The sequence below is a fragment of the Canis aureus genome, chromosome 14 (assembly GCF_053574225.1).
Source record: "Canis aureus isolate CA01 chromosome 14, VMU_Caureus_v.1.0, whole genome shotgun sequence".
NCBI classification, from domain to species: Eukaryota; Metazoa; Chordata; class Mammalia; order Carnivora; family Canidae; genus Canis; species Canis aureus.
Window position 1 is genome coordinate 63,168,438 of NC_135624.1, and position 21,846 is coordinate 63,190,283.

Below are 21,846 nucleotides of genomic sequence, written 5' to 3' on the forward strand. Positions count from 1 at the left end.
CAACACCAAATATTTCTTTTATATAATTTCTAAACTAGGGTTTAGGGTTTAGGGTTTCAATGAGATGCGTGTAACATGGTTGCCCTACTATGTGATTCTTTTGCCAATTCCTAAGGGAGATGATTTCATCCTGCAATTGTTAAGCAAAAAACAAGTTTTAATAGATTTAATGGGGTATTTTTATGAAACCAGTGAGTTGGATTTCCCCAAATTAGATTTCTATATTTTGTTGGATTTTCTCAGTAAATACTAAAAGCATTGAAAGTAGCACTGAGGTACTTTCTCTAATCACTCACATATCGTGCCTTGTTCTTTTAAATGTATAGTGCAGTTTATTCTAAATTTATATGGCACTTAAAACCAAAGCACCTTCCAAACTAAAGAGCAGAACAGCTTCTGTAACTAAAGTGAAAATACAAAGCAATAATTGAATGGTTCATTTGGTAATATCTTTTATTCTCTCCTCCTGCAGTTCAGTGAGAGTCAGCAATCACAGCGCCGGGCAAGAGGGAAGACCATCAATAGTCGATCAGTGCAAAGTTCCCCTGCCAGGACATCACAAAACAGATCTCCATCCACCCAAGTCAATAGGAAACCTCAAATCCGTTCTCGTGCCTCTGTCTCATCTGTGTTGCCTAACAAAGCAGCCAGCCAATTATCTTTAAATTCTAGGATATCAAGTAGAAAGAAAAAAACTGTCCTGACAGCAAAAAGGCAAAGTCTACAAGTCAGGCCTAAGAAAAGTACATTAACTTCTGCCAATAAAAGGCTGACCCCCCTTTCGTCTGGTTTAACAGGACGAAATATTCCACGGAGCACAAGTAAAACTCTAAAACAGCCTAAGAAAAATCAGAAGACAACTGCCAAGAAACAGTCAAAAAGGACTGCAGTAGCACCAAAGCCATCTTTAGCTATAAAGAAAAGTCAAAATGCACCTAAAAGACCCCCGCCCCCCTCTGCCAAGAAGCAGCTGAATTTCCCAAAAGTAGCTAAGGCGGCATCAAAAGGAACTTCAGCTTCAAAGAAAAGTTCACAGAAATCAAAGAAAATCCAGTCTCCACCTGCTAAGAAGAAACAGTTAAAACGACGCAAAACTAAATCAGCTCCAAAAACAGATCTACATAAGAAGAAATCTCAAAATATTTATAAACTAACCATGTCTGTATCCAAAACACAATCTAAGTCCACGACAATAAAACGTTCCCTCAAAACTTCCTCAGCTCCAAAGAAAAGACCAACTAAATCTCGCAAGACTCCATCATCATCTGCCAAGAAAAAACAGAATCGGCCAAAAGCAGTTAAAGCAGTCCCCAAAAACAATGTAGCCAAAAAGAAAACTCTAGGGAAACAAAAAAATAAACAGTTACGTTCAGTCAAAAAAGGGCCAGCTAAGGCAACAGCAACAAGCGCAGTTTTAAAAGTCAAAAAGAAAAATCTAACCGCATCTAAAAAGACAGCATCTATGCCTGCCAAGAAAAAGCTCAATCAGCCAAGAAAAGTTGCAACAAAAAGGAAAATATCTAAAGCCAAAAATAAAGTGTCAACAAAATCCAAAAACTTTAGTGCACCTGCCAAGAAACAAGTGAATCAACCTAAAGTACTTAAATCAGTACTACAGACACAACCAACCTCAAAAAAAATACCAAAGAAATTGAAAAGCTCCTTGCCCCAAACTGCCAGGAAGGGGTCAAATCAATCAAAAGAAAGCAAATCTCCAGCTCTCAGAAAAACTCCGGCCAAAAAGAAAAATCTAAAAAAATCTAAACCAGATGCTAAAAAACTGCTCAATGGGTCTAAATCTGCTCAAGCTGGACCAAAAAGATCTTTAGCCAAGAAGAAAACTCAAAAGAAATCTCCACAGAAAGGGCCCACAGCAGGTAAAAAAACTGTGAAAATAATTCCTGCAAAGAGTAAAGGTATAAAACCAACTAAAAAAAGGCAGCCTCCCACTCTAACAGCAAAGAAAAGGCTAAGTAAATCCAAAAAGAGACGATCTAAACCTCTTAAGAAAGGTGTAAATCAACTTAAACCCCTCAAAGGAAAAAAAAGACCATCTTCCACAGCAGGCAAAACTGTAAAACAACCAAAAAAAGGGAAATCTATACTTGTCAAAAAGAAGTTGAAACCATCTAAACACAAAGGATCTAAATCTGTTCAAAATCCACAGAAAAAGTGCCTGCGTAACAAAGTAAAAAAACCATTTCCATTAAATGTACCATCTAAAGTTCATCCCTGTCTACAACCAAATCGACCACGTAAGTGTCCACTGACAGCTCATCAAATCTATCCACCTCCACTAAGACCATGGCCAGGTGTCCAACACCCCCATATACACCAGCAGCAGCATCACCGACCTCATTTGCCTCATAAGCCACCCTGTCATAAACCAAAACCTCCAAAAAGGCCAACAGGAACAGAAGACAGTACAACTGGTAGCCTGACCAATGCAATCACCACGACACCTGGAGCTGTCACTAATTTAGCTTCCATCACTAGCACCACGTCCAATAGCAAAACATCTCCATCAGTTGCTCCAACTAGTATATCTGACACTGCAACTGAGGGATCAAATGCAAGCACCAGAGCACCTGCAACTCTATCTCCAACGGCTCCCACCATGGTCCATGTGACGTCATCTACTAACTCAGCAACAGATGTTGCCTCCACCACAATTGCCCCAGCATCTGTGGTGACCTCAGTGGAATCCACATCCCAAGAGTCCACTGTTTCTAGGGCTGCAACCTCCATGAACGCAGGGGCTACTTCCACCACTGTACCTGATTTTACCACAGAGGTCTCAGAAACTGAAGCGAACACAGAAGAAGATGCCACTCTCTCAGCTACAGAGGATTCCACCACTCAAGCTGCCTCTACAACTTCAGCAAACACACCTCCTGCTACTGTTGCCACCATTGCTGTAACCACAACCCCTACATACGTTGCAGCCACAACTGTAATACCTCCCACAACCCCAGGGATTGGTGCCACTAACTCCGGTGCTACCTCATTATCAGCTGGTGCTACCACAGCTCTCGCTTCTGCTACTACGGGAATACCCAGAACTTCTACCACTGCTTCTAGTTCTGTCACAACAACAGCTATACCTGGTGCCACTACCACAAGTGCACTAAGTCCTACAACCACCAGTGTACCTGGTCCTGCCACCGGAGCTGCATTGAGTCCTGCATCGAGTCCTGCCATCCCACCAGTGGCCGAGGCTACCACTGAAACAGCAATTGACACAACCACTGAAGCTACTTCCCCAGTGAGCGAGGAAGTCACTGAAACAGCCGATGACACAACAGCCAACGCAGCTGCCACCACAATTTCACCTAATGGCTTAACGACTGGGGCAACGGACTCGACAACCTTGGAAAGAGACATCTCTCTCCCTGCTACCACAACTGCTGGATCTTCAAACTCAACACCTGTGGGGACAACCACCACCACCACAGCAGCAGCTTCTTCAACCCTAGGGCTGGATACGACCACCAGTGGTACACTCACATCCTCGGCCACCAGTGATACAACTGCTGCTACCAGCACAACTGTAGTAGGTGCTACCACTCCAACCCCTGTGACGGCAGCCTCCACTGTTGAACCAGTTGTGTTAACCAATGCAGGTGAAACCACTACCCAGAGCCCTGATGTTACAGCTCCAGGGGAAGAGGCCACCACTGAACCAATAGATGACACAACCACTGAAGCTGCCACAACTGCACCTGCTGAGGCCACAACTCTCACAGCTAACCCTGCATCCTCAGCGGATTTCACATCTCCAGCTGTGGGTAAAACTGGTTCAGCTACAACCAGAATATCTGGAGGAGCTACCAACACGACCACAGCAGCCTCCATAACTTCAGGGGTTGATGCCACCACAAGCGGCACCACCTCTCCTTCCATCACTGGTACCACATCTCCTTCTGGTGCCACCACAACTGTACCACGTTCTGCCTCTACTACTGAATCTGGTGCACAGACCAACAGTGAAACCACCACCCAGACCCCTGGTGCTCCAGGGGATGAGACCACCACTAAATCAGCAGATGGTACAACCACGGCAGCTATCACCACTCCAGCAGAAGGTACCACAACCCGTTCAACTGACTCCACAACCTTAAAAGCAGGCACTACATCTGTTGCTACTACTGCAACAGCTGCGTTATCTGCAACCACAATTCCTACAGCAGCTAGCCCTGCAACAGCTGCAGCCTCCACAGGGACTGCAACTACACCTTTAGCCCCAGATGCCACCACTACTGCCAGTATGAGTGTAGCAGCCGCCACCACCCCTGCTGAACCTGCTTCTTCAACCACTGAAGCTGCAACTCCTACGGAGGAGAACACTACTGAACCTTTAGGGACAGCGGCCACTACAACTCCATCAAGCTCCACCTCCGCCACTGCACCAGAAGATTTAAGCACTACACTGGATTCGACAATGCTGGAACCTGAAACAACTGCCCCCATTGATGAGGCCACAGCAGATACTACTCTCCCTGAAGGAAGTACTGATGCTGCCACAACTCTTGCAGGATCCACTGCACCTTCAGAAGAGAACTCTACTGCTCTAGCCATCACAAGAGTAGCAGCAACACCCATATCTGAAGCTAATACCATTACCACTGCCCCAGTGACAACCAGTAGGCTCACAACTACAGTCACCACAAATACAGCATCCACTGAAACCACCTCATAAGAAAAGCAATGCCGTGGTGCATCTCAAGCATCTTGATAACAGGTAAAACACTGCATGCAAAGATTTAGATGAGGAAATTCAATAGTGCCCTATATATCTCTCAATGCCTTACTTAATAACTAGTTACTCTTGATATGTATATGTTTTGATTTTTTTGTAATTCTATGAAAGAGAGAAGATAGTCAGTCTCTCATTTTTCATATAGGACACAGAGGTTGGAATTTTCTCAAATTCGGAATACACAGTGGCAAGACCAGGACTAGAATCCAAATGTCTTAATACTTTTTTTTTTTTAAGATTTTATCTACTTATTCATGAGAGACACAGAGAGAGAGAGGCAGAGACACAGGCTCCACAGGGAGCCTGATGTGGGACTCAATCCCAGGACCCCGGGATCATGCCCTGAGCTGAAGACAGACTCTCAACCACTGAGCCACCCAGGTGCCCCCAAATGTCTTAATACTTATGTCAGAAAGCTTAGAATTCTAGAATTAATCCCAACAGATCATTTAGTAGGCAACTGAGTCCTAATCAGTTTGTTTCTTTTTCAAAATAAAGATTACTGAACTCTACTACTCTAGAAACTATACATTTTTAAATAAAATTCCTGGGGGTTGAGGCGGAGTCTGATGAGGTCATAGTGTAAAAACAGATAGTATTTCAGAAAGGGAAACTGGCAAGTATACAAGCTCAAGTGCAAGAATGAGTATCACAGTCAATTGACTGTAAATAGTTGAACGTGATTGGACTATACCAAAAGTGTCACCTCAGTAAAGTTCAGATTGAAATGAGTGAATGTTGCTACTACTGATAAGGAAAATCCATGGAGGAGAAAAACAATTAGAAAAATTTATAAAATAAACTTTCATCAAAATAGAATACAATGAAACAGCTAGTCTAGATTAGAACCATGATCTAAAGCTCTTAAGATACCAGGAGCAGATCTATTTCAGAGAAAGGTTACTGGAACACATAATATCGAATTTTTGTATAAAGATTTTTGATTTTTTTGTTTTTATTTTTTTAAAGGTGTATGAAAGTATTCTAAGTTGTAATAATGATGAAGCAGGCCTTAAGCATAGCAACTAGCCATGCTTTAAATATAGGACATCTAACTAGATATGTTTTACTTTACAATAGAATCATGAGCGGTCATGAAAATGAGAGAGTTGTGCTGGAAAAGGAGAGGGTATACAGACTGGAATTTATTTTATGTAGTTAATATTAAATAGCAATTTTAAACCAAATAGATAATGCTCATTGGACTGTCGAAATTAATTTTATATTTCTCAACATTTTTTCTAGGTCACAATTTTCCTAAATATTAAACTTCTCACCTTAACTTTTGCCAATATTGCCTCAAGAATTGACTGCAATCACACTTCAGAAATGAGATCATTCTAGAAATTCTGCTTCTTTCACTCTCTCACTTCTTATGTGTGTTCATTTACTTTTTCAGCTTTGTTCAATAAATCATTTTGAAAATCGTTTGTTCCCTGTATGTATTTGTATCACTCTCACATGTTTGGAAATAAATGAAAAGAATAATATGCCTGTCCTTCTAAAAAAGATTCCAATAATGAGCAATACTTAAACATAAGGTTGATGGAGACCTTAATGTTCCCCTCAGCTTGACTAAATTTTAGACAGGTTTCTTCCTGGGACACCCGGGTGGCTCAGCAGTTGGGTGCCTGCCTTTGACTTGGGTTACGTTCCCAGGATCCGGGATTGAGTCCTGCATCAGGCATCCTGCGAGGAGACTGCTTCTCCCTCTGCCCATGTCTCTGCCTCTCTCTCTCAGTCTGTGTCTCTCATGAATAAATAAATAAATCTTAAAAAAGATGGACAGGTTTCTTCCTGACTCTAGACCCATCAAGTCTTAGAACAATTCTTAATTCTTTATCTCCCTCTTTGACTTTTTAAAAGCCTCTTCTCAACTCTACAACCCAGAAATATCTTTCCTAAGGACGTAGAAGCCAAGGAAAACAGTGCCCCTATCTCCCAGTCTCTGTGGGAGGGTAGGAGCCCATTTAGATAAGCACCAACAAACACATAGTATAAATGTATGTAAAACATTTGCCAACTCAAGAATTACATAATTTGCTCTACACCTTCCATTTATCAATGTATCCTCATAACATCAACTGGGTAGTTTCCCACTAGCTCATCCCAGCACTAAGAAACCTCCCACCTTTTGTTTTCTGTAGAGTTGATTATTGAAATAGTCTTGAAGTCTTCCTTGTCTGTTAGTTAACTTTGTCCTGCAATATTTGCTTTGACAAGGTAAATGTGTGGAATGCAGAAATTATAAACAAAGTTTGGGTTAAAACTTCCATCAGACAAGCTCCACAAGAAGTCATAAAAAGAATGAAAAACAAGATCAGGCCCACTAACATAATCTGAAATGTCTTTCACATTATGCCAACTCTTATATTTTGGAAACTGAGAAAATATGAACAAGTATACTTTTAAATGTATAGCTAACTTTAAAAGAAAGTAATAACAAGGGAAACCCCTACAATACAAAAATAAAATGAAAATAAAATCCAGGGAGGACATATGCATGGACTCTAAGGCCAACCTCAAGGATGTGGCTGGTCTTGGTAACCCAAGGGTTTGAATTTCAAATCCTAGAGAGAAACACAAAACAATGGGCATTGAGCCCACTCCAGACAGACAGCTGAAATGAAGTCTCTCCACATAAACCTGGGACTCTCAGAAAGTCACATCCTTTCACTGGATTCAAAACATTTTGATCACTGGTAGAGGAAACTGAGAAACTGCACTATACCCACTTGAGTCTGAGAAATTAAACAGAATTTAAGAGACATTGGACATAGATTGAAAGTGCCTATTTCCCTCCTAATAACATAATAAAGACAAAGGAACAGAGGCAATATGCAAAGATGGAAGGGTTGAGAATCAGTCATATCATTCAGTTTTATGAAAATAACAAATATAGATATTTTTATTAAACAAAGAACACACATAAATCTTGAGCTAATCCTCCCCTTGAGCAGCATCTTGGTACACATCTTCCTCAACTTATGAAAGGGTTATGTCCTGATAAAACCATCGTTAAGTTGAAAATATAGTAAGTTGAAAATTAATTTAATACACTGAACCTACCAAACATCAGAGCTTAGCCTAGATACCTTAAATGTGCAGAGAAAACTTACATTAGCCTACAGTTGGACAAAGTCATCTAAACAAAGCTTATCTTATAATAAAGTGTTGAATAGTTCATGTAATTTGTTGAATAGGCAAGTGAAAAACAGAATGGTTGTATGGGTACAGAATGGTTGTAAGTGTGTCAGTTGTTTACCCTTGTGATTGCATGGCTGACTTGAAGCTGCAGCCCCTGCCACTGCCCAGCATCAGGAGTGCATCTTGCTGCATACTGCTAGTCCAGGAAAAGATCAAAATTCAAAATTCAAGTGAAGTTTCTACTGAATATGTATCACTTTTGCACCATCATGAAATTGAAAAATCATAAGTTGAACCATCACAAGTCAAAGACCATCTATGTTAATCACTCTAGTGAATTCATTAGATCAGTCCTGACCCAAGGACACCTTCTTCACAAATACACATCGCAGAAATAATGGCCATCCTGGAGGCTTTAGTATTGTCCAGCTTGTCTGTATATCTGAAGTACTCTTGAGGTTACTATTTACTTTCCAAAAGAGTAACAACAATAGCTGGTGATTCCTGAGCACAAAAAGGTCCTAAGCATTTTATGTGGTGTTGTATGTAAGTGATGAATCACTAAATTCTGCACCTGAAACCAATATTACACTGTATGTTACCTAACTGGAATTTAAACAGAAAAAGAAAAAGAAAAAAAAAATTCAAATCTTAGTAACAACCCTATGAGGTTGGTTCTATTGCGAGGCCTTTTTTACATATAAGAAAACTGAGGCTTGGAGAGTTTAAGTATTTTGCTCAAGGTCAAAAAGCTAAGAAGTGGTGGAACTAGCATTTATAAAATAACATCTATATTTAACATAAATAAAGACTGGGACACCTGGGTGGCTTAGTTAAGCAGCTGACCTTTGGTTTCAGTTTAGATCATGATTTCAGGGTCCTGGGATGGAACTCTGCATCAGGCTCCATGCTCAGCTGGACAGTCTACTTATGGATTCTCTCCCTCTCCCTTTGCCCCTGGCCTTACTCACACACTCGTTCTCTATCAAATAAATAAATAAATGTCTTTTAAAAATTAAATAAAATAAATGAAGATTAACACACAACTTTTTTTTTTTACTTAAATTCAATCTGCCAACATATAGTACATCTTTAGTTTCAGATGTAGTTTTCAATAATTTATCAGTTGTGTATAATACCCAGTGCTCATCACATCACATTTCCTCCTTAATAATGCCTAACTGGGTAGTTATCCCATCCACCCACCCACTCACCTCCCCTTCAGCAACACTCAGTTTGTTTCCCAGAGTTAAGTCTCTCATGGTTTTTCTTCCTCTCTAATTTTTCTCTATTCAGTTTCCCCTCCTTTCCTTATGGTCACTTTCACTATTTCTTATATTCCACATAAAAGTGAAACCATATGATAATTGTCTTTCTCCAACTGACTAAGTTCACTCAGCATAAAACCCTCCAGTTCCAACCACGTCAAAGTAAATGGTAGGTATTTATTCTTTCTGATGGCTGAGTAATATTCCATTGTATACATATCTTCTTTATCTATTCATCTGTTGAAGGACATCATGGCTCCTTCCAGTTTGGCTATTGTGGCCACTGCTGCTGTGAACACTGGGGTGCAGGCATCCTGTCATTTTACTACATCAATATCTTTGAGGTAAATACCCAGTAGTGCAACTGCTGGGTCACAGGGTAGCTCTATTTTTAGCTTTTTGAGGAACCTCCATACTGCTTTCCAGAGTGGCTGCACCAGCTTGCATTCCCACCAACAGTGCAAGAGGGTTCTCCTGTTTACACATCCTCGCCAACATTTGTTGTTTCCTGTCTTATTAATTTTAGCCATTCTGACTACTGTGAGGTGGTATCTCATTGTGGTTTTGATTTGTATTTCCCTGATGACAAGTGATGTGGAGCATTTTTTTTCATGTGCCTGTTGGTCATTTGTAGGTCTTCTCTAGAGAAATGTCCTCTGCCCATTTCTTGACTGGATTGTTTTCTGGGTGTTGAGTTTGATAAGTTCTTTATAGATCTTGGATACTAGCCCTTTATCTGATACGTCATTTGCAAATATCTTCTCCCATTCTGTAGGTTGCCTTTTAGTTTTGCTGACCGTTTCTTTTGCTGTGCAGAAGCTTTTTATCTTGAAATCCCAATAGTTCATTTTTGCTTTTGTTTCCCCTGCCTTTAGAGACGTGTCTTGCAAGAAATTACTATGGCCTAGATCAAAAAGGTTGCTGCCTATGTTTTCCTGTATGATTTTAATGGATTTTAATGGATTCCTATCTTTCATCCATTCTGAATTTATATTTGAACATATAACTAATTTAATTGCAGGTAACATCTTTGGCATAGAAAAGCTACCATGAGCTTTCATCCACTCAGTTGCCCAAGCTACAAATCTCAATATTATCCTCACCTTTCTTAATCTCACCATATTCTACTGACTCCCAATTATTTTGTTGGTTTTTTTATAAGTTATATTTTCTTTTCTTGCCCTTCACAGAGACTTACAACCTCTATTTTACACAGATTTATAGATTGAAAATTAGTCTTCCTGCTTCTAATCACTCTCATTCATCTTTCTCACCATTAAGGCCAAGAATGACTGAAATATACAAGGCACCACAACAGAGTATCATGGCTGCACAGAAATGAGTTCTGAGAGGTAACAGGGGATAATATTCTATAGGGCCTTTAAGAATTTAGTTTTATTTTTAGTACGATGAATAGTCACTGGAGGCTTCGAACAGACAAGTAGCATAATCTAATATTTAAAAGAAACACTATACCTGCCTATAATGATAATAGAAAGTGGAAGCAGAAAACTAGTTAAAATACAAAAGCAGTAATCAAAGTGAGAACTGATTTAAATTTGGACTAGGATGGTAGTGCTGTTCCTGTGAAAAAGTCATCAGGTGCTAGATATATTTTGAAGGCAGAACCATTAATATTTGCCTAAGAATTTGAGAATATGAGAATAGCATTTGAATCAGTTAAAATAAAACAAATAATCAAGGAAGACTATGACCTGAACAACTGGAATTAATGAGTTGCTGTATTAGTTTGTACATGCTGCCATAACAAAATACTTTAGAGTGTGTAGCTTAAACAATACAAATTTATGTTCTGACAGTTATAGAGGCTAGATATCTAAGATCAAGGGGCCAGCCAATTCAACTACTGGTAAGAAATCTGTCTTGTAGATGGCCTTCTGATTATGTCTTCCATGACCTTATATCTGACGATGCACACAGAAAAGAAAAGATGTTTTTTCCTTCTTATAAGGGCACAAGACCTATCTAGTTAGGGTCTCACCCTTTTGTCCTCACTAAAACTTAATTATCTCTTAAAGACCCAATCTGCAAATTGGTCACACTGGTAATTAGGGCTTTGACATATAAATTTTAGGTGTACATAATTCAGTCTCTAACAGCTGTCAACAAACAAGATGAAGGAAACTATAGAAGCTTCTTCATTAGGTGGTTTTTGGAGTATATTAGAAGTTTTGTTTGGATGTGGCATCTAATTAGTTCTGTTAAATAAGAAATTGGATATAATATTCTAGAATTTAGGCTAGATGTCTGACCTGGAGACATCAATTTGATAATTGTTATTATTTTTGTATTTAGAGACATGTTAGTCACAGGAGTGAGTATCCATAGAAAAGCGAAAAGATTCAAAAACTAAACCATGGAGTACTCCAAATGGTTAGGAGATAAGGAAGAATCAACAGAAAAAAAAGCAAGGAGAGACCAGTGAATTAAAAGAAAGCAAGAGTATATGGTACCACAGAAATCAAGTGAAGAAATGTTTCATGGAGAAAAGCATTATCAACTGTGTCAAATGTACTGATAAGTCAAGTAAAATGAGACCCTAAAATAAACAACTTGATTCAATAACATGAAGGCATATGAAAAACTTGAAAGAATGAATTACCAGAGCAGCTTACTCAGGTAGAGTAGTGAAGGCAAAAGCCTTTGAAGTAGATTGAAAGAGTGGGACAAAGGAACTGAAGACAAGCTTTATTTAGTGATGTTATTATAAGAAGAACAGAGAAACGGGGTATCTGAAGGAGAAAATTAAATCAAGGGGGGGGAAAGGTCTGTTCTTTTTTTTTTTTTTTTTTAAGGTCTGTTCTTATTTTTTGTTTTATGGTGGAAGAAAAAACATTATATCCATATGTTGATGATGATGAGCTAACAAAAAGGGGAAAATAATACAGGAAGGAGGGAATCACTAGAATGAAGTCTTTGAATGGGCAGGAGGGGTGAGAATTGGTCTAAAATGGAGGAGTTGACCTTAGGCCTAACTTTGGAGAACTTATATGTACTAATTGGACAGAAGACAGAATGCATGAATTCGGATTATAGAGAACACAGAAATATGGTGGTTGAACTTGTGAATGTTCTCTTTTGATTTCATCTATTTTGTTTTTCATGAAATAAAGAACAAGGTCACCAACTGAGAGTGAAAATGAACAGGAGGTATTGGAAATTTGAAGAGGAAAGAAAAGCTATAATAAGATTGAGAAAGTAAATGAATTTGGATTGGTCATTCTGTTTACCAATCAGCATTAACAAGTACCTAGACATTGTGATCAAGTATGCTTTTCTCTGGGCACAAGAACAAAATGGATGGAGAGTTATGTTTACTCTGAATTGATGTTTTCCAAACAAGTATAATGAAGCAAGAAAAGGACAAAAGAGTTAATGGTATGTGAAAGGGAGAGATTATAGTACTTTTTCATAAAATATGAACTGAATAAGGAGAACAGTGAAGACTCAGGGAGTAAGGAGAGTTAAAAGTTGGTATGATTCATAGACTGTAGGAATTCGTGAAATTAAAGAATTGTTAGAATCACAGTAGCAGAGATAGGTTAAAAAGTAAGACATTTCTAACAGGGATCATTAGTCACGAATGGTATGTTTTAGTTGTGGCCATGAGAATGAGTGGTTAAGACAAAGTAAACAAGCATATTGGAAAAAACAGTCAAAGAACTGAGAGGACAAAACATTGAAAAAAAACTATGTAGACACTGAAATCACCAAGAATTGAGAAAGCAGTGGTTATAAAAAAAAGTTACAGTAAGCCAAGAGATAAAATTTGTGATCGTTGGGCAGCCTGGGTGGCTCAGCGGTTTAGCGCCGCCTTCAGCCCAGGGCCTGATCCTGGAGACCCGGGATTGAGTCCCGCGTCAGGCTCCCCCCATGGAGTCTGCTTCTCCCTCTGCCTGTGTCTCTGCCCCCCACCCCCCATGTCTCTCATGAATAAATAAATAAAATCTTTTGTAAAAAATCTGTGATAGTTATTTTTTTGTGTTAACTTGACTGGGGTAAGGGTTGCCCAGATTAAATATTATTTCTGGTTGTGCCTGTGAGGTTGTTTCTGAATGAGAATAGCATTTGAATCAGTTAAACTCAGCAAGGTAGATGACCTTTCCCAATGTAGGCATCCATCATCCAATCCTTTAAAGGCCTGAATAATGCAAAAAGGTGTAGAAGGAAGGAATTTGCCCCTTTATACCTCCTACTGCTGCCTAGAGTTGAGACATATACCATTAACTACCCTGGTTCTCAGGCCTTCAGACTTGGACTGGAATTATACACCTCAGGCTTTCCTGAATCACTAGCATGTAGATGGCAGATCATGAGACTTCTCAGCCTCCATAATCATATAAACCAATCATATAAATCTCTTCCTGTAAAAAAAAAAAAATACACACACACACACACACACACACACACACACATACACATATATATTCTCTTTCTCTGGAGAACCATGATGAATACAAAATCTTTACAGGAAGAGGGAGACTGAATTCAGTCTGAGTTTAGTCACTAAATGACTAACTGGATATATAGTGAGAGGTATATAATGATGCAAGAAATCTAAGCTGGTAAAAGTTTGAAAAAAGACACAAAATGGTGTGAAGCATCAATAAGGAGCAAGGGAGATTCCTGATTCACCTCTGAGTTCAAAGGTACAAGGACTATGGAAAAGCAAAGAGGCAAGACTTAAAATAGTGACAGGTAAATAAATCCATGTTTTCAGGTTGGGGAAGCTAGGTTTTGGATTTTGTAAAGGACAAAGGGCACAATAAGATTAGTTTTCATGATTTCAAGGTAGATGTGTTAAGGTTGGGACTAGAAAAGGGTTGAAGTCTTAGAGCCTTGAAGTCACTCCTATATACTGAGACTTTAAGACCCAAAAAGGGCCAGTCTTCTGAGATGTTACTCATGAGTATAGTGACATAAGGAAAGATTTCTTTACCTCAGAGTTCCTAGGACTTCCCTAGATCTCTGTTGATCTTACTCTTGTCCCAGGCCATGGATGCTACAAAGAAGTATGGAAGTCAGACATTCTCTCTTCTTAACCCCAAACACCCCTGAGAATTCTCATTTCTGTACCATTTTTTACACTTTTTCCTACACCTAATAAGTACCCCCAACCCAACTCCAGTCTCAGAACACCCAAACTTCCAAGCCAAGAACTTTTCAAAATTTCATTTCTTCTCTATTGAAACCCTAAAATTATAGCCCTTTGATCATGCAACTCACAGGCCAGATTTTGCTTATCTTGCTTCCCCATTATGTCACTCAGGGCCTGGAGCTGAACCTTAAAGCTAACAAGGGCTCAATTAATACTTGAATGCATAAATAAATAAATAGCAATAAATATGGTTATTTAATCTTTCCTCTTAGAATAGATCATAAATTCTTTGAGAATCAGTGTTATAGCTTCTACTTCTGTTTTTACACCAGTGCTTTTTACAGATACTCAATAATACCTGTTGAATTGCTATGTATCCTCATCCATTAAACACATGATGCTGGTAAGCTTGGTGAGTCAGTAAAATAAAATAAATATTCTGTGAAAATTAATTAGGGCCATGCCTGTAAGCTTCACTTTTGCCATTTAAGAATCATAACTACATAAAGACACCAATAACCTGTTTTCTAATCTGTGGCTCCTCCTTTGATATAATTATTTTAGTATATGAAAAAGTACCGGTGTTTGCCTACTTAGGCATTACCAAGGACAACTTCCAGAAATAGTGAGTAGATCATAAACTGGAAGGTATGTGGAAAAATAAATGAATTGTTCACCTCGATGAAGGGGAACAATGGATGAGAACTTCCTGGACTACAAAAAAAAAAAAAAAAAAAAATCAAAGATGAAGTTTCTTAACAAAGACTTGATTTTTTTGTCCCAGGTTCTACTTTAGAAATGATAAAGCAGAATTCTAAGCTATCTCAGGTATTATAAAGATGAACTTGTGCCAGCCAGGAATTCTGAGTCTGGTGGCTTACTTGAAAAGACCTGCAAATATTATCTGTAATTGGATGAACATTTCATCCTTAAGTATGTATTACTTCACTAGCTTTCCAACAATTACGTCAAGTACCATGAAGAACAATATTTAATGTCATGGCAATGGTATTTCTAAGCTACTAAAGTGATAACATTATAATTGTTCAACTCATGACACACTGCTTTTGATCTGAAGGTAATTATGAACATAGAAGTTTTGTACATCAATACTCTACCTGATTAAAAGAACAATCCAAGGACAGTCTGGGACATAATTTGGGGATTTTGTATTTGTTCAATGTGTAATAAAAGAATGTCAGCCATAGAAAAGTATTAAGATGAGCCAGAGGGTAAGGAAAATTGAGGGAGCCTAAAGGAAAAACAAAAGTACAAAAAGCTTGATTTTATTTGTCTTTCTACTTAGTAGCACTCATATATCACAACCATTATTGAGTTTTAGGGTTACATGATATGAAAGAAGTATGCAGGGTAAAAGAAAAAATTATAATTGGCAGTAATTAAATCTTCAGGTGTCTTCAAATGAAAAGAAACAGCAAGCCAATTAAGTTCAAACTGAGTCTCTATTTTGTCTGATAAAAGTACTATTGTACCATGCCTTCCATAGCATAAACTGAAAGTCAATAAAAACTTAAGTTCAGATTTTTAGGAAGGATTTAAAATATACACCAATGAATCACGTCAGCAAGTGGCAAAATAGGGATGATGTATTTTGGTGGATTCCATGTAAATGGACAATTAGTCTCAGTCACTGGAGTTAACAGTTGTATCACCCAATGCTGAGTTGAACAAAGGAACTAGAAGCCTGGTATCTATATAAATGATGTAGAAAAGAAAAGACAAAATATAATAGGTATGTTATTTTTTAAAAATCTCTTCTCCTATATTATAAACATATTTTTCGAACACTCAATGAAACACAATTCTGTCCTTACAAAAACCACAGCCTCATAGGGTGAATCCCAAAGTAAACTAATTAACGGAAATACATGTTAAATGTATGTTAAACTTTTGCTACAGAAGCAGAAGAAGGAGCTTATGTTTAAAAAAAAAAACCAGGAAAAAAGGAAATGACACTAAAAACTAGACAGTTAATTTTTAAAAGGCTTCAAAATAATTAAAATATGAGCCTTGCCTCCTTTCAATTTAAAGATAAGATAATAGGTTCACTTCCTGCCTGAGAAATGCATGCCCAAAAGCCAAAAGACACTTCCTCTCTTTTGTTTTGGGATTAGCTCAGAAGCAATCCTTTATATGAGAAGCTTTTTCTCTTCCCATTAAAATAAAGGAAGAAGAATGAGGAGCTTGCCTTTCTTTCTGAGATTTAGACTTTGTCAGCATGGATTTTAACTTTGTGCACTGCTGAACCGGGCTGATTTGATCCAGAGTTGAAGCTAGAAGACGGCTGGAAGGAAAGGTAAATACTTGAATAAATCAGGTTTGGAGCCATTCTTTCTTCAAATATATATACTTTCTTATAACCCTTTTGTATAAGGGACCTACTTGGAAAAATTGTAAATTCTAGCTGAATAAAGATTCAACAAATTAACTTTTGTCTAAATAGTCCTGAAAAAAAAAGAGCAAGAAATAGATATCAACATGAGAATAAGGGTGAATTTCTACAATGAAGCCCCTACTGAAGAATATTGTCCAAAATGTACTTTGTAAACACTTACTCCTGGATTCCCTGTAAGTTATAAAAAATAGCTAAAATTCTTTCTATTCTCACTGATGGGTTAATATTGACCTTAGCAAACAGTATTCTATCCCACATACGGTCATTTCTTTTTTATTATTTAAGATTTTATTTATTTATTTATTTATTTATTTATTTATTTATTTGAGAGAGAGAGAGAGAGAGAACATGCACACAAACAGGGGGGAGGGCAGAGAGAGAGGAAGAAGACTCCCTGCTGAGCAGAGAGCCTGATGTGGGGCTCTATCCCAGGACCCTGGAATCGTGACCTAAGCCAAAGATGTTACTCCTGGGATAATGACCTGAGCCCAAGGCAGGTGCTTAAGCACCTGAGTCACTCAGGCACCCTTGGCATATTGTCATTTCTAATAACGAACTAGATTTACTTTGAGTACTGTCTATCTTATTAGCAAGCCATCATTTTAGTTAATGTTTAATTAATTAGCTAATAATATTAAAATATAATAAAGATTATTTATGATGTTTTCTAAATTGTGATTTAAATTGTCAGTGAGTTAATGTAACATAAGACAATTTTGCCCTTAGTTGCAGGGAATAGCAAGACAAGATGAAGATTCTAGTGTTAAGTGTGACCATCTTGAATTTTGTGACTTGCTTCCCGGTAAGTTTCAGTATTTTGGATAACAGTATCCTTATGAAACTAAAAATTAGATGGAGGGAAAACATCGATCATTAGCTTATGTTTAATGCAGAAAGAATACTTTGCTGAACAAAATACCATTGTATTTTTAATGTTCTATTTTCCTCCCTTAAAATTAATTATATACATAATGAAGTAAAGATAACAGAAGTTATAATACGTAACAGTAGAGAATTTAAAGGGCTTCTGTATACTTCTTATAAGAAATTCCATACTGAAAGTCTGCTATAGGACACCTGGATTTATACTTGCAGAGGCTAATTAATCTTAATATATGAGTTGTTCCTTTTTACCTTGAACTACGTATTTCTGACTTGATTAACCTAACAACTTATGGATAAAAAAAAAAAAGCACAGACCTACAGAATGTTGTTTTATTTGATCAATTTAGCACTGTGACTACTGATTTCAGGTTTTTAGTAAAATATAATCAGCAAGAGGAACCTCATAAAAATGTTGTACTTCTTTCCCTTTAGTATAATGGGAATCAGGAAACACACAGTCAGACAAATTATTTGTCTGCCAAACCACCTTTGTCTGCATCAGAGAGCCACAGAGCAAATCAACTCTCATCCATCCTCAGAGCAAAAAATAATTCTGCACCTACAGATGATTCAAATAGTTACTCTGAGTCTACCGATACAGTAACAAGGCACTCTGGATCTCTTTCAGAGAGAAACCACTCAGAGACTCTTCAAGCTAGTATGTATAACTTTCCCCCATTTGGAAACGATGTACCAAGTAACCCTTCAGCTAACCAGACTTCAGCTAGCTTTGCTTATGTTGAGGGTCCAGAAGACAACTCTACTCAGGCAGAGTCTCCAATGAGCAATGTTTCACCTTCATCTGCTGCTATGCAGGATACTTCTGCTGTCAGTATCATAATTTCCAGATTTGTACCCAATTCTGCAATAACACGGAGGATGATGGCTGTTTCTGAGGAAAACAGCATCTCAGCACCTGTATCCATAACCACCCACCAGTATAAGTCTGATTCCATTGCTATTCCCCACTATCAGGGAAACACCAAAGCAACCCAGAGTCTTGAACCCTTCTTGCTATCCACTGGAAGATCTAAGCCATTCTTTGCTCCTAATCATGCTGCATACATACAAAACACTAAGAATGAGTTTAGTGCCTCTGCAGACGAGAGAAACACTGCCATATCAAATTCAAACAACCTCCTTGGAACTTATACCACTACTGGTGAGGAAGAAGCAAGACTAGAGAATATATTCTTCACTGATACTACCACTCTTATGAAAGAAGGCAATACAGCTACAATTGATGCCACAGACATTCTAGAAGATTATACAACTCTGCTTGATGTTCCTGACATGGAGGATGAAAATGTAATTATAAGTGATACTACTTACCTGGAAAGATATGGCAAAACTATGAGCAACTCTCCAGATGCTCCACAGAAAGACAATTCTGTTGTAATTAATGCCACAGACAAAAAGAATCACCACAGAACTACAGTTAATACTCTAATGCGTAGCGTTTCCTCTGCAAAAAATACCAATGACTTTGAATCTTATCCTATTCTGCGTACTTATAACAAGGCTGATATCAAATCTAGCATGACCACCACTGATGCTGATGAAGCCACTTCCAATATCAATCCCATTAATACTAAAAATTCTTTTCTTAATTATAGAATGTATAAGAAAAACAATAATGCTATTAGTAATTTCAATGATACAAAGACAATGTTAGATGTAGCTAAAAATACGATGCATGCAGGGGACTTAACTTTTTCCAAAACAAATGGCATCACTTCTACAAAGCATTATGCTAACCCTAACTCCATAGCACCAACAACTAACATTAATTTTAAAACAGCTCGGCCTTCAAAGGAAAATACAATAATAGATGGCAGACATACTGTACAGATGGAAAACAGCATGACACCTAACAATAACAATATTGCTAAAGCAACTGGATCTAAACTTGATGACCCAGTAATTGAGTTCCATTCTAATAATCCTGCCAGTGTACATCTTAAACTCGATAGGAATTATTTTAAGTCTGTGAGCAATGATGAAATTGAGGAAGTCATTCCTGTGGTCCAACAGACTACAAATATGGACCAAGATGATGCAGTTACAACGGAAGTCATCTTTCTTCATCCAGACATTTCCACAAGAGAAATTAGAAGAAAAGTCTACTCTCTTAACCCTGGTGCAGATTATGGCCAAATAGCCAGAAACAAAATCATCCTCCTTCCTGACATCCCTGATATGTTCAACTCCCTATTCAAAAATAAAATAAGGCTCTTTACAATAGACAGCAAAAACCTCATTAAAAATAGAGGTGACCATAGAACCCCCACCACAATTTCTGCAAATAACACCAGAGCCAAAATGGATGTTGAAAGAACTAGTGTGCTTAAAACAGCCAATTTCCAGAGCAATATCACTCCTATCATCACTCCCCCTGGAACTGTTGGAACCGTCTATTTTAGTGAAGACCGTGTAGCTGACATGACCACCACCTCAGCTTCAAAGCTCAGTTTCACTCCTTCAGATAAATCTACTGACTCTGTGGATGAAACCATTAGCCTCTCTACTAATAATAACAATGCCAGTGGTGGTACAGGTCCCAACCCTGAAACAGACTTTCCTATTAACAAAGGAGACACTTTTCTGTCAGTAGCTGAATCATCCATCCTAAGGCCCAAAGCCCAAAATAATCAAGATCAAAACTCCCTGCTAACTAAACATGATTCCTTGACTGATGCTTGGATATCAGATTCTGTGGCTAAAAATTCTCATCTCACTAATGATGCCATTATACGAAAATGGAAAATTAATAAAGTATCAGTAGATCCTTTGAACATTCCATTGGAGTCTACTTTCCTTACAGCTGATTTCACCTTTCCCACCGACGAATACAGTACAGGTAAGGGGCCCACAGATATGACTGACAAGTCTAAACTGATGATTAATAAGGCCACCATACCAGAAGGAAGGTCCACTGTAGCCCTTAACTCCTTGCCTGCAAAAACAGCTGGTATTCATACACAAAAACAAAGATTTAGAAGTTTGATAGACAAAGAAAGGCTTAATGAAGAAGAATTAACTCCCTATATGGAAGTAAAATCTGCAGTGGGAGAAGATGGTATTTTTCAGATAGAAGATCTTTTACCTGAACATAATTCCAAGTACTCTGAATCAGGAAGCAGTGACTTTGAAAGGAATGGATTTGTGGCTGTGCATAGCACAAAACCTCTTTCCAAATTAAGTAGTAATATACTTACCACTGAAGTAACAGTAAGTGACAGAGACCTTACCACTCCTGAAGAAGAAAATGCTGATGTCCTATATGTCACTAAACCTGCAAATGGCAAAACACATTTTAAGACTATAGTCACCAAAGCAACAGTTAATGGTTTGAGCAAAAGTGCATCTGTGAAACAGAATGTGGAAGCAGCAGAAGGTCCTGAATTCCTTCCACGTAGCAATTCTATCCCCCAAAGTGGAAAGGATCACCGCATACTCTCTAATTTATACTACAGTGTAATCACTGATAATCCACTTACTATCAACAAAGAGAACCCAAATGTTGCTCGGAACACTATGCAATATAAACCATTACTCTTCGCAATGGATAATGCAGACCTTACTGATTATACAGATGACTCTCAAACCCCTGCTGCCACCCCATCAAGCAATGCTAAAAGACTGATCAATAAAGGCAAAAGGGCTGGGACGGAAATAACAACTATCCCTCTTGGCCATCCTACTCTAGTTGATGATATTTCCAATGAGGATAAAAATACTGATGCTATAACAGACTTGGCTTCAATAGCTCTCATCTCGCCATTAAGGAAAGGCATTCTGCCCATGAATGAAGCTAATACTCGTAACAATAAACCTAAGAAACTAGGAACTGACTTTACCATGTCCAGAGGAGATCCCAAGGTGTCTACAGATGATGGCACTCTATTAGCAGCTTATTCCTCTGCTTTTATGCCATCTGTTGACCCTTACAGTCATCCTCAAGCAACAAATCCTATAAAAAAGATCTCTTTGGCAGATATTATAATACCAAAAAATTTTCAAAATAAGTCTACCCCAGCAGCTTTGACAGTGGCTGTCACTGCCACTTCTCCAGGAGATGCTGACACCATGCTTTACAGTGCACAATATGAATCTAAGCACCCTTTTAAGGAAAATATAACAGTGAACTCTGAAGCATATCCTCAAAAAGACATAGGCATTATGGCAAAGGAAGAAGGTGGACTTGAAGAAAATGTGAGGGATAATGTTTATGTTACACCTATTGCAGGTG

The 21,846-nt window shown here is 38.2% G+C and overlaps 1 long non-coding RNA gene across 34 annotated transcripts in view; it reads right to left on the minus strand.

Annotated features, from left to right (window-relative positions):
• LOC144283752 (uncharacterized) overlaps positions 1-21,846 on the minus strand; it is an 89,989-nt gene that overhangs the window by 5,664 nt on the left and 62,479 nt on the right. For 18 of the 34 annotated variants that reach the window (XR_013352317.1, XR_013352325.1, XR_013352326.1 and 15 more), the window contains one exon: positions 16,503-16,598. The exons of the other annotated variants lie outside the window; for them this stretch is intronic. This is a non-coding gene — a long non-coding RNA (uncharacterized LOC144283752). The remainder of the gene's footprint in view (positions 1-16,502; positions 16,599-21,846) is intronic. 34 annotated transcript variants of the gene reach the window in all.